Genomic DNA, 13,333 nt, shown 5'->3' on the forward strand with positions numbered 1-13,333 from the left:
TAAGAATAGCTATGAATAAAATGTGATTTGCCAATAAACTGTTAATCAGTTGAGATGGTCCCACCAAAGCTGTAAGTAGCCTAAGAAAAAGTAAAATCATTGCCTCATTGGTTAAAGATTATGAGCCAGCCTTCCCCTGAGAAGTGCATGCACGGAACTGCCACCTCTCTGTGAATATTAACAATCTTGGAATCTTCATGATCTGATGGTTATGGATGAAGCGGACAGAGATCTTCTGGGGTACCAAAACTTAGAGGAAGCGTTCGCTAGGTTTTTTAATTGGCGGATCCTGGACTTGGATTCTTACCTTGCAAAGAAGTTGGCGAGCCATTCCATTTAACCAAAGCCAGAAAGCTGGTTGCCCTCATGCTATAACTAATCTCGACTGTGCAGTAGGACACAACTGCAACACTTTTGATCTTTGGTTCTGATTTAACTAGAAACTTAACTTAAGATGGCAGGAATATTTATTTGAGCTCAAATAAGGACACTGGGTATTATTTTATTTATTAATAATTTTTTATCATTGTTTCTTTCAGCATTATTACAGAACTTAATTTAAAGCTCCAATACTGTTCAATACAATTCAAAGCCACTTAAACTGTGACTCCAGTCATTCATTGGCACTCACCTTAAGCCGGGCTTACACTGTGCGATTTTTTTGCCCTTTTAGGGGCGATTTTCCAGTCGTGAGATAATTTTTCAATCGGGCCAACTTTCTGGCTGATCGCGCGTCGTGTAGTGTACATGGTAACGAGGGGCGATCAGCCTCTCACGACCACCTCCCGATCAGGAATAGTGAGGTTGTGGGCAAATCGCTCAGTGGGGATGTGCAAACATGGATTCTTCTTTTTCTTCTTCCTCTCAGATGAAAACACAAAAGCACGGTGGGGGTGCAATGAGTGAAATTGAGTTCTGTCTGTAGCATTGACAGACCGTAGTAGCCACTTTTGCTCAGCCATGTCTTTGTCCAAATACATCATTCTTTTTAGGGCTTTCAGCACAAAATTGCACAAATTGCCAAGGCAGCGTGTTTCACTCTAGTGAGCTTCATATTCCCCTTCTACTCATTTGGCTTCTAGATAGACGAGTCAGAGTAGCTCCATCTCACTGCGGAGCTGAGTCCGACGTGGTTTTTAGAGCGTCGGGCTGAACATGCGTTGTGAGCTGTAGCTGTGTGCAACAATTGAAAAAATCGCAGTGTACGCCCCGCTTTAGCCCTCCCTATGAACCTAACCATTAGACCAACCTCTTGTTCATGCTAAACTTCAACCAATTACTGTTCTAGGGTACAGGTAGTTCTATGTTTACTGCCTCTTTGCGTCATTACCTCAGACACTCATGCTATTCGCCCACCTTTACAACATTGCACTTAGAAAATTACATCAAGAACGGTGCAGTACGATGTCTTGCACATGCCGAGAGCCCTTCAACACTTTTTTCCGTCATTTTTTTATTTTATTTTCCCAATTATGACCCAATAACAAGGTTGAAAAAAAACATTTGTCTAGCTGTGACTGTCATTTTACTGGGGTCTTGGTGTTTGTTGGTGGACAGGTGGTGGTCCAGCTCTTGAAAAGTAAATATTTAAAGCAATTTGTGTGCAATGCTAAACGTTTGCTTTCATTTAGGATTGTTAAACTTTGCACTATGTCAAACTTTATTTTAACATCTCTTAAAAACAGCTTTAGCTGCTTGAGCTAAGCTGCTGTGTACAAATACAGTTGCCTCCCTTTTCTTGTAATTTGATTTCATAGAACAGCTGCACAAGCAATCCTTAAGGGAAAAATGTTGTGACGAGGTCACAGTTTGATGGAAAAGAGAAGTAGTCATGTGGTTGTCCTTGGTTGATAGTTCTTGTTTATTGGTGCAAACCATCTGTAGCCCCCAAGCAGTCGCCCTGCTGATTCCCTCCACATGCATGTGATGCCATTCAGAGAAATCTGTTGCCAAATATGGAGTGTATCAAAGTTATATATGGTGTACTTGCATGAATAGCTCTAGAAGTTTGTTGTATGTTTTATTTGTTGAATTTTTTATCTTTATTTTTGGGAGAAAAAAAATGAACCCATAATCTCCAGAGCATAATGGAAAGAAAGACATCTATGCAAATTAGATATGAGTAACAGCAAAGCAGTACTTTTGATATATTTATATCTATCTTTACATTAATAAATGAAAAGTTATTGTTTTTACTAAATTATTATTGTCCCTAATTTTAATCAGAGTATAGAAAGAGAAAGAAAGAAAGATTTCTTCCATTCTTATCCATAATTTAAAAAGGACTGATCTCATCTTCCATAAATGCATTAAATAGAGGGAAACAAAATGTATAATATTATTAACAAAAAAGAAAGAAATAAACAGAGGCAAAACCTTTTATAGTTGAAGGATTTAATCCCCTAAACTGAGTAAAACTGCTAATCAGATTTTGGTTGGTTTTAATCTGCGAGGATAACCTGACTTACTTGGACATTGACATCTATTATTCATTATCAACAACATGCCGTTAGTAATTACATAAATGTTGTTGTCTCCTTCAGTTTTTGTCATACCTCTTACATAAGTGAAGTAATGACTAATTGTCGTCACTTTGTATTCTGGTATAGCACACTGTGGTAACTGCAGAAGCATGTCTGAGCTGATAACAGAAGTCAAGACCAAGATGTCACTAAACCATGCAGGTTTCTGTGCTGGTGGGGTTTCAGACTCTTCGTGAATCACCCGATAGTCTCCCCCGGCATCTGCTGGGGGTGTTCAAGCAGTTTATCTTGCAGGAGCTGATACAAAAACTCCTTATCATCTACGATATCAGGTGATATGGTCAGAATGCCCGTAGCTATTTATTACTGAAGACATGCACACCAACAACATTCGGCTTGAAACCTGACACCCGGGCAAATCTTTGCATCAGTACAATTCATTATTCTGTCAGGATTAAGGTACAGATAGTTTCCATTTAAGTCAGGGAAACAGTTAACAGTCTTTTTTTGAACATGAGCCAAGAAAATGTGGGTCATACATTCCCAACGCCTTCGGCAGGTTTCATTTAGCTGTTACTTTCATTTACAGTGCAGCTTTGTGCCGTTTTATTACGTCACCTTGTATTTATTACCACATTATTTGAGTCTTATGGTGTTCAACTCTCTGTAAATGAATCAACCTGGTTGCACACGCTATTAGTACAATTCAGAACAAAGCCAAAAGACTGCAGGCACATCCTTGTAAAAGATAATTAAAGCTAACAGATGTTCCCATATGCAACAAAGCAGAGAAAATGTATTTTTCTTATCAAAAAGTTCCCTTAATTTATATATTTTTTTACATTAAAGGTTTTAGGTCAAATTTTATACCAAGCCCTATGTAACCTCAGTAAAAAGTTGCTTCCAGTTTATTTGATTTATTAAGAGAAAAAGTTATCCAAACAACCAAAAAAGTTTTTCCCTCTTTTCGTTAGGCAACTATAAATAATAGCATTATTGGAGTTAAAAGATTTCAAGCCAAATCTACACCTGATAGTACCAGACCTCTAGAATCAGGAAATGACTTAAATAAACTTTGCCTGGCAACATGAAATAGACCAAAAGGTGTCAAACCGGCATATTAAAGTGTAGAAGCAAGTGTGCTTGTCAAGCATCATCCATAGACAAGAGTAGTTAAACATGTTTTATAGGGAAAATAAAAGTAACTGACTTCTATCAACCTGGAAAGATTTACAGAGAGTTTTTTATGTTTTGGGATGCAGGGAAATCCCAGTGAAATTCATTATCCCAAACTGGGAAAAAAGTTAGTGGGGTGTAGCTTCCAAGAAGTATTTTATCATATCTTGGTTCGATTCCAAAATGTACTTTTTAAATGCAAAGAAATCTGAAAAAGGGCAAATATGCTTTTATTGTTCTTTAAGATAGTTAAATGTGTATTTATCTAAATGTTACTGCCGTTAACTCATAAAGTCATAATTGTAGGTTTTCAGCTGTATGCATTTTTTTTTTTTTTATATAGGCTTAAATTATGGCGTCTGAGAGACAGACGTAGGAATCAGAGAGCTGCTGAGATGAATGAGTCGGTGAGTCAGTTTGAAGCGAACAACAGCACAGTAACTCAGGAATACGCTGACAGGTTGCTGACAGATGTTCTTAGCTGCCTGGATTGTTTGTTTCCTCCTGTAGTACGTGACTTATGAACTGGATCCCAGTCAGTTATTACTGAAAGGAAATATGGGCCTTGTGTGTCCCACTGGCACACTTACCTGTGACTCGGCTTCTTGCCCACAGACGGGGCTCTGGAGGTCAACATGCTTTACATTTTCAATTCCTTTCTTCTGATTTGTCATTTTTCAATTTGTTATCACTATATCACATTTGGATGTCAGCGTGACTTCAGATTAATTAGCACATATTTATATTAGGAGTAGGATACTGTAGTAAATAACCTCCATGGAAGCAGCCATTTACTGGGAACAGAAGATAACACTGTTTGCTGACCTTTGTCTTATTTGGTTTTAAATTCCTTCTTTTGTGAAATTTTCACTGCACTTTTAGAGTAGCATTTCTTTTCTTTTTTTTTTCTTACCGTTCTGTTGAAATCAGTTGATAATATTGTATGTTTACAGCAAAGGCGGTATAAGACTCTTCTTGGGGAGAACAAAATAACATTGGGTGTTTCCAGACTGGGATGCACTGGTCAGCAACATAGGGAGGACATCAGTGCAATGACTGCGTGTGGGACTGACTGCATAAACATAAACTGTTTTTCTCAGGATTTTAGGAAACTGGTCGCAGGATCTCTGAAGTCCCTCACTCAATCAAGCAATCTTTTTAAACATTTTTAACGAAACATTTTTGGACTAGCTATTTACGCTCTCCACACCAAGAGTGCAGACTTTGGTCTGACTGACAGATTTTTTGTGAGGCTGCTCAGTGGTGCAGTGGGTTCTTGAAGCAAGAAGGTTCCGGGTTCGATTCCCACCCCCGGGATCTTTCTGCATGGGGTTTGCATGTTCTCCCTGAGCATGTGGGTTTTCTCTGGGTACTCCGGCTACCTTCCACAGTCCAAAAACAGGACATGTTAGGTTAATCGGCTTCCCTGAGTGTGTTTGTGAATAGTTGTTTGTCCTGTTTGTCTCTGTGTTGCCCTGCGATGGACTGGCGACCTGTCCAGGGTACCCCGCCTCCTGCCTGTAGACAGCTGGAGATAGGCACCAGCATCCCTCACGACCCAGCAGGGATTAGCCTAACAGAAAAAAGGATGGATGGATATTTTTTTGTTTGTTTACATCTTTGAGTCATATGTTGCCACCGCAGTCCTGGCACTTAATGGGAAACACTGCACTTTGGATCACAAGCTTCTCATGGAATAAGGTAAACTTCAGTTTCAGCACTTGATTATAACTTGTAAGAGGAGGCGGTTTGGCTGACATGAACAAATATTAACAAACTAATGCGTCTGACAGCTGACCTTCAAGTCAGACACTGAAGTGCATTCAGCTGCTAGGTTGTTGACCTTAACTCTGACCTTTAATCATAGAAGAGTGTCATTTCTATAAGAAAAACCTCAAGATGTTTGTGTTAATGATCCAGTCAGATAACCCTGCCTTGTAGTTACAGGCACAGCAGTAAAAGGCATGCAGTTGCCTCTAGTATTGCAGGTTTGCGTGGCTCGGCAGCCAAACTCATAAACACTGACCTTTAGTACAGTTGCCCAGAACGGGGTTAGAAGTGGGTGTGAGAGATATATTTAAAAGAGATGGATGGCAGGGATCGTGGAATGCAAGGAACGGACCAGAGAGGGAATAGATCAAGGCGGTAAAATTAGTGTAGTAGACAGAGAGAAAGAGAGAGAGAGAGAGAGAGGAGGAGGGGTGATTAGTCTCTCAGCCTGAGCTCTGATTGGTCCAATGGTTTGTATATGTGTGTGCCTTTGCCTCAATGTGTTTGTGTGGCTCTGTGTGTACCTCTAGGCCAGTGGGCGGAGGATTAAGCTCCAATCACGTGGTCCGTTTAGCTTCTTTTCCACACAAACACACACCCTCATTCTCAGAGGACACACACACTTACAGAGACCTCTTCTCACACACTCACAGCTGTTGGTACTCCTCTCTCCGATGAACAGCGTTGGAGAGCAGAGCCTGAAGGAGTCTGGGAGAACCTTTCGTTAGTTGGCAGCTCCTCATGTGAGCATCTGGACGGAATAACTGGAGGGACAACTGGAGCGACTCGCGTTTTTCTGATCACCTACCCGCCTGTCCGTTCCGGGTTCTCTGTTGGAATCTGCTTACAGAATCTGAAACAACCGCAGAGTGGGAAAGAGAGACATGAGTTTTACCTCTGCCATCTGCCACTACTGCCTGATTTCTCCCATTCACTAATCCAGGAGGGAATACCAGGTTGGTTGGGCTTTGGGTTAAAGGTTTAAACGCTGATCTTTTGTGTCAGTTCACTTGATTGAACCGGTGTGATTGCTTTGCCTTATTTATCATATACTGTATCTACACAATCAGCACCCTTATAAACCAATGCAGTCTGCAGCTTTGTACCAGCTGTGTGGTAGCTGACTTCTGGTCTTAGCTGCAGGAGAATTCCTTGTTGGTATCATGCTCCCAGTGAGACTCACTCCTGCTCCATAAACACGCTTGGCAGTAACAGTGCAGTGAGTGTGAGCACCAGAGAAGATTAGCCCTGCTTATTATCTCTACTGATCAACTCTGGAGGTTGTCTGGAAGTAAGACATTTAAGCACCTCTTGGAGGGTCACTGGAGCTGTAGCAGTGAGATACTGATGGAGTTTAGAAAGAAAAGATGAAATAAGGACAATTTTGCATGCTGAATAAGAGCTAGATGATGCTCTGAAAGGAGCAACCCACCTTTAACCAAGCATTTCATTGCAGGAAGCAAACTTGCTAGGGTAGAGTTGCAGGATCTGAGTGTGTGGCGCGCTCTTTTTCTTTGCGGTTTCTATGCTGGACCTGTCATGTAGGCATGTTTAGGCACGGAGCACGCCTACCTCCTGCTGAATTTAAATTAGCACTGCTTTGGTCCTGTATTCTGGATAAAATCGGCAAAGTAAGGATTCTTTCCTGGTATTGTTGCTGTCGGCTTTGTAACACAACCCAAATGGGGGGGTTCGTCTATTTATAGGGGTGACAGAAACACAAGCAGGCTGGCTTTGAAGATATGAGGGGTGTGTGTACATGAGAGAGAGGGCGACGGGAGGTGTAGGTTGATGCCCGTCTCTGGGAGTTTCGCTTGTTGTTTTTTACAACTGGCTGCACTCTCAGCACTGATTATAGCGGTTTGAATCTTCATCATCATACAGTTTTTACAGCCTTTAGATGAAGGACTGTTTGTATTTTAACCGTTTTTGGAGTCTACAGGTTAACTTTCCAGATCAAGTGGCTGTTTGAAGGTGAATGTAGATAACTAGATGCTGTCTGAATCAGTGGATCATATCTTCTGGTTCCTGTCACAGAGGGAAACTAAAGCATGATGGTTGAGCAACCCTATCTGGGAGATAGAGTGGAGATAGAGATCGAGGGGAGGACTATTTCTGTCAGCCAAATGGAAACGGAAAATTAAAAGCAGCCATGCATCAACTGGGTGTAACTTCTTTGCTTTTGTTTTGTTCATCGGTACCACCCCTATGATAGAGATAAAAATGGAGCAAAAGCAGATGAAATTGTTTAATAAAGCGGGGGCTGCTGTAAAACTGTAAAGTTGGTCAATGTATTCTATTTGCAGGTTTTACCAACAGTAGTACTGATATCCACATGCCCTAATTGTCCAATATGATTAATAATGCCTGGTATTTATGAAAAAAGAAAACAAAAACAAGTTTAAAAATAAAACTACCTAAACCAATAATCAAAAGGATACTAATTTAAAGGTGCTTAAACAGATATTATTAACATAAATAAACAGTACAAACTCAGTCAGTAAAATACTACAGCAGTTTTTTTAATGAAATGTTTTCCCAATTTAATAATATGTAACATTTATTATTTTTTATTGGAAATAAACAATTATGTTAATTATCAATTTAATTGTCCAGTTGAAGCATGTAGACTTTAAAACAGGCCACTTGCTGAAGGACCAACCAGCTAATTGCAGCAATTTATCCAAAACTGCACAAAAATATATATACTTTTTATTAATTAAGATAGAAAAAACCTTTGTCTGTGAATCTGTTTTATAAGTGCTGCCCTGATTCTTATAATTAAGGGTAGGACATCATTAACACACATTAATGACTCTGTTAAGGTTCTCCTTTTGCAAAAATAGAGAGAGCAATATGTATTTGTTGTAACCATTGGTAAAGTGTAGCTGCCCTCTTTCTATCAACTTATTGGTTGTGTTCAACAACAAGTGGGAGAGGGGCAGTCTCTGTTATCCATACACGTCAGAACAGTCTGGCATGTTTCAGGAAACAATTACCCACATATATAGTACTTATCTGAGGGTTGAATGCGCAAATGTACATTAGTTGATGTACAAAATCTCTGGAACCCCATATTGTGCTTAAGATTGCCCAGTTGAGGCTAAATTCTTAAGTGATTGCTGATTTGTCGCTCATCAGGAGGAATAACAGGACTAGATTCTGACCTGATGGAATCGGTACAATCACAGCAAAAAGAAAGTTCACTGTATGTCAGTTCTTGGATTATGACTTGAATAATCTGGTCATTACTGGGTTCCCATTTTAAATCTAACCTCAAATTAACAAAACCACATACCACAGATTATGTCATGAAAAATAAAACTGAAGCAAAATGTGCTTTAAAGAATAAAGAGATATTTAAATGTGTCCTACATGTTCTACGTTAGACCTATACGGACCTTGACCTTTGCATATATTTTGTTCCTTTTTTCTCATTACTATAAATACCCCATGTTTAATGCCTAACTGACTCACCTTGAAGAAGTATGCTTTTGGGATCTGCTTTTCTGCACCCATCTCAATACAAACATTTCCAGAAAAAAACAAAAAGTATTTTAACCATAATTTTTCACTGATTGGTTGAAATGATCTTGGTCTTGCCTTTTGCAATATTCTTGGTTCAGGTCAATGTAAATGTTGATTTCCTTTAACAGAAATAGTAAAGGCAGAAAATAATGTCCTAGACCAAAGGTCCTTTCTCAACTGATATATATTCACTGGACATTTGGGTAAACAATCCTCTTCATCATCTGCACTAGCAAAACTCTAAACCTTAATTAATCTTGTAGTTTAGGGGAACTCCATGTTTTCTCGCTTGCGTGGAAACGGAGAAAACAAATCTCTCCTCTATACAGCAGCTTCAATGCAGTGAGCATAAGAGATTATCTCTGGTTATTATGTCTAATGTGCAACTCTGGAGGTTGTCTGGAAGTAAGACGCAAGGACTCACGACCAGCAATAACATCCAGTTTTATCCTTTGTGATGTTATGACGTAATCTCCCTGTAAAGCTGAGGAGATTGATTGTTTTTTCTTACGGCTTTAAAGTCACCTAAAAGTGGATGTAGTCTCTATGAAAAAAAAAACACAAAACCCCCCCTCCCAAAAAAAACCCAGATAAAATGTACCAATAGGAGGATGAGGTAACAGGGGGGACCCTTGTCTCCAGCAAGACTCTAGGTCATCCTGGGGGGATCCCAAACTGTTTATATGCCAGATTGGATATATAGTCCCTCTAATGAGTTCTGGATTTCTCACAGTATTTCCTACCAATGAGAAATGTCCGGAAACTTGATCAAATGCTTGGACCACCCTAGCTGACTTCTTTTCTCTGCTTTGGGCTTCCCACAGATGGCAGAGTTTGTCATCTTATCTCTAAGATGAAGTCCAGCCATCCTACAGATGAAACTCATTATGGTCACTTAGATCTAGCATCAGGTTGTTTTGGTCAGGATCTAAATCTCATGACTGTAGGAGAAGCTGGAAACTTGGACAGATCTGGAAACCAAGAAGCTTGGTCTTTGAATTGGCTCTTGATTTCCTCACAATAGACCAGAGCAGCGGTGGCTTGTGTCTAAAACCAGATCTGATCAAGTTGGTCTCTGGCGTTGGTAACGCCTTATGAAGTAAAAATACACAGCCGCATGTTAGGGGTTCTGTTCTTACCTGTTAAGCTTCTTACATCAAATTCAATATAGTATCAAGTTTCAGACAGATCATCGGATAATAATCCAGACCTCTCATCCTGATTTGAACCCATTAAAATTTCTCTTTAAGGAATGTGTATGAACGTTAGCTTTCTTTTTTACCATTCATGCTGAGTGTAGGAACTCACCTTAGCTCTGAGGTGTTGTAAAGGTGTCCTAAACATTCAATTTAGCATGTTATATTACAGAATACAAAGAGCAACTTTTGTGTCGTCCATGTAAGCCTTGTTATTATCTGCTAAAAGTCTTGCTCTCTCTCAGTCTAGCAGCCTATATGAATGTCAGATATATCCCAGCATGCTTTAGAAAAGCGTTTGCTTTGAATTTCTTTAAAACATGTGTCTGAAACTTTTTTGTAGATGACTTTGAGTCCTCTTTAATCAACAGCCTTGTTTCCATCCCATCCTTTCCATCTTACTTGGCTGTAATAAACAGAAAGTAGAGGTAGCAAGCTACTGTAGTCACAGATATGTTGTTTTATAAAGACATCCATCTTTTTTTAACTAATAAATCACTAAGAACCCCACATATTGACACTGTGATTGATAATGCATGTTGCATTCATGATGCTCTTAGTTTAATATTTATTTTAAATTAAGAGTAATCTCTTGTTGAACTCTAAATTTTAATATATCCTGAGAAAGACAAATGAAGATCTGGCCATGTGTGCTGAAAACGCATGAGAGCGATGCAGAAAGCATCACTGAGGGCCACAGGGTCAGAGGTGGGGGTAACCTTGCCTGGGGCTCCAATTGCTCTCCAGCGCCCTTCCGTAAACACGGCCTGCCTCATCTATCAGCCACATATCTGCAGAGTTCAGATCAATTCACATCCAGCTCTGACCTACAATGTCAGTGGGCAGCTGTTTATGTCATTTCCAGTAGGTTATTGACCATTATTTGATCCACAGAGGACTTCCTTTGTTCTTTAACTCCTGTATGCTCTGTCTATGGAACTAAACACCTGTAGAGGTGCGGGAAACACAAACAAAGCTAAAATACAGCAAAGAACCTTCTCCTCAGCTCTGAAACATACCATATTCATATATTCTTGGTAACACGGTTCTCTATTGACCCGTACTTTGGGAGGGGGAGTGTGTGGGTGTTTTCAGTTCAGTTCAGTTTATTTATATAGCGCCAATTCACACACATGTCATCTCAAGGCACTTTACAGTTCACCAGATCATACAGTCAAATTGATTCAAAGTTTTATATCTAAGGAAAACCAGTTGATTGCATTGACTCATTGACTCGGATGCAATCCCTCACACTAAGCATGCTTTTCTGCTGAGAGATGAGTGTGTGTCGGGATTTTGGTGAAGCTCCAGCTGTTGCATTCAGCCATGTAGATTCCTAAACACTTTCACTTTTGTTTTTTTTGTTTGTTTTGTTTATTGCTTTGATTAATTCTAAAATAACTCCAGCCATTGAAAATCTTAAGAAGGTTTAGATCCACTGCAGTTTTAATGCTTAAGTCACCATCTAGTTTGTTTTTATTCTTTTCGCTGCGGTTTGGGTCTCCTTTGTTAGCAGAGCATTGCAGGCAGGAGGATGAATTCTGTATCAGGTTGCATAACTCAACGCTCTCCAGCTGCCTTCAATTACAGAAGGATTCTTTCCTTTTTTTTGGTGGGGGGCTCAGATGCATTTGTGTCTTAGAAGGTAAATAAGATCTAAATTATAAGGTTTTCTGTGTTCTTAGTTTTTGCTTTGAAATAAAAACACAGAGTGATACACAAACTACTTAAGGCACCATCCACCCTCATGCACAGAAGCCACATTAATTAGTTAGATCAAAGCAGATACACTGCTATTAATTTCAAACATAAGTCTGACTGTCTGGTACTTTTTGGATCAACTCCACCTTGAGTTGAATGACTGTGAACTGAGAAGAGGAGGATGGTTTTAATATTTTTGTATTTTCACCAAAAAAATAAATAAAATAAAAAATCTATATATATATATATATATATATATATATATATATATATATAAGGATCTAGTCAACCTAAATCACAACTATGCTGAACTCCCACTCCTTGTCTTTTAACTGATACCTCTACCAATGTTAGTCAAGCTATGCCATTAAAGACCACTAGAAGGTTTTGCACAACATATTTGGCCAGTTTTCTTTAAAAATAGTCTATCTTTGTCAGACTGAATGGAGAGTGCCTTTTTATTAGATTTGTTTACTGTTTAAGGGCAATATAGGCTTTTGCCATAATTAAGGAATCAGGGATTTTAACTCCACCTTTCTGTCTGTATGTTCAGGATTGTCATCCTACTGGAAGTAAGAACTTCTCTCTTGGTCTCATGCCTTTTTGCAACCCCTAAAAGTTTTATTTAAGGCTTGCCTCTTAACTTCCTATTGAGTCAAAGCAGCTTTGCTGTCCCTGCTAATTAAAACCATCCCCACAACATGATACCACCGCTGCTATGTATCCTCACGGGAATGTGTCTTCATAATCGCAAGTGTCACACACAGTGACACACACTCTTCATATCTAAGTCTCACCCCTTTTTCTGTCTATTTGGTTCTTTAAAATATGACTTTCTTATTACCTGTACCTTTCACATGAGCCAAAATGGTAGAGTCCAAAGTAGGAATGCAAGACATCAATTAATCTGCAGTCGATTGGTCTTATTAATAGACTAATGTTTAATTGATAAGCAGCCATTTTCTTACAAACCTGAGTTTTCTCGAGTTTCAAGAGGATCTTTCCATAGAATAAAGTGGCTGAATATTTTTTTTCCCAATATTCTGAATTTAAAAAAAGTACATCATTATATTTTTAAAATGATCAGTGCTAGCGGTATTAAATATTGACTAAACCGAAAAGTGTTTTCTTATATTAAACGTAAATGATTTAACGTTGAAATATTTTAAACACTTATGATTTCCAATGTAAGGAGATGTAAAACTATCATTAAATGACAGGGTGTGTCACTCTGATATACTGTCAGACTATTTGCCACTTCATTTTAATAAAGTGGATGCTAACTGTTATCAGTGTAATCTGGCATTCACAGCTAATTGTTTCACAGTTGTTTGCAACTCTTCAAACGAGGAGTCTAGTTGCTCCCAGAGGAATGTTAAAACTTGGCACTATTAATTACAGTGACTCATAAAAGCCTTCCCCGTCTAACGGGCTTATTGCCAGCATGTGTTTTTCTATTAGGTTAGAAACATTTTTGTA

At 39.1% G+C, this 13,333-nt stretch overlaps 1 protein-coding gene across 7 annotated transcripts in view; it reads left to right on the plus strand.

Annotated features, from left to right (window-relative positions):
• LOC107083435 (gamma-adducin-like) overlaps nucleotides 1-13,333 on the plus strand; it is a 138,872-nt gene that overhangs the window by 66,804 nt on the left and 58,735 nt on the right. For 2 of the 7 annotated variants that reach the window (XM_015372653.1, XM_015372659.1), the window contains exon 1: nucleotides 6,075-6,385. The exons of 3 other annotated variants lie outside the window; for them this stretch is intronic. The gene's annotated coding sequence lies outside the window, so the exon portion shown is untranslated. Of the gene's footprint in view, nucleotides 1-6,074; nucleotides 6,386-13,333 lie in introns of those variants that run through there. 2 more of the 7 variants (XM_015372658.1, XM_015372660.1) reach the window with 2 other exon arrangements.

This window comes from Cyprinodon variegatus, unplaced genomic scaffold (assembly GCF_000732505.1).
Source record: "Cyprinodon variegatus isolate N-32 unplaced genomic scaffold, C_variegatus-1.0 Scaffold74, whole genome shotgun sequence".
Classification (NCBI taxonomy): Eukaryota; Metazoa; Chordata; class Actinopteri; order Cyprinodontiformes; family Cyprinodontidae; genus Cyprinodon; species Cyprinodon variegatus.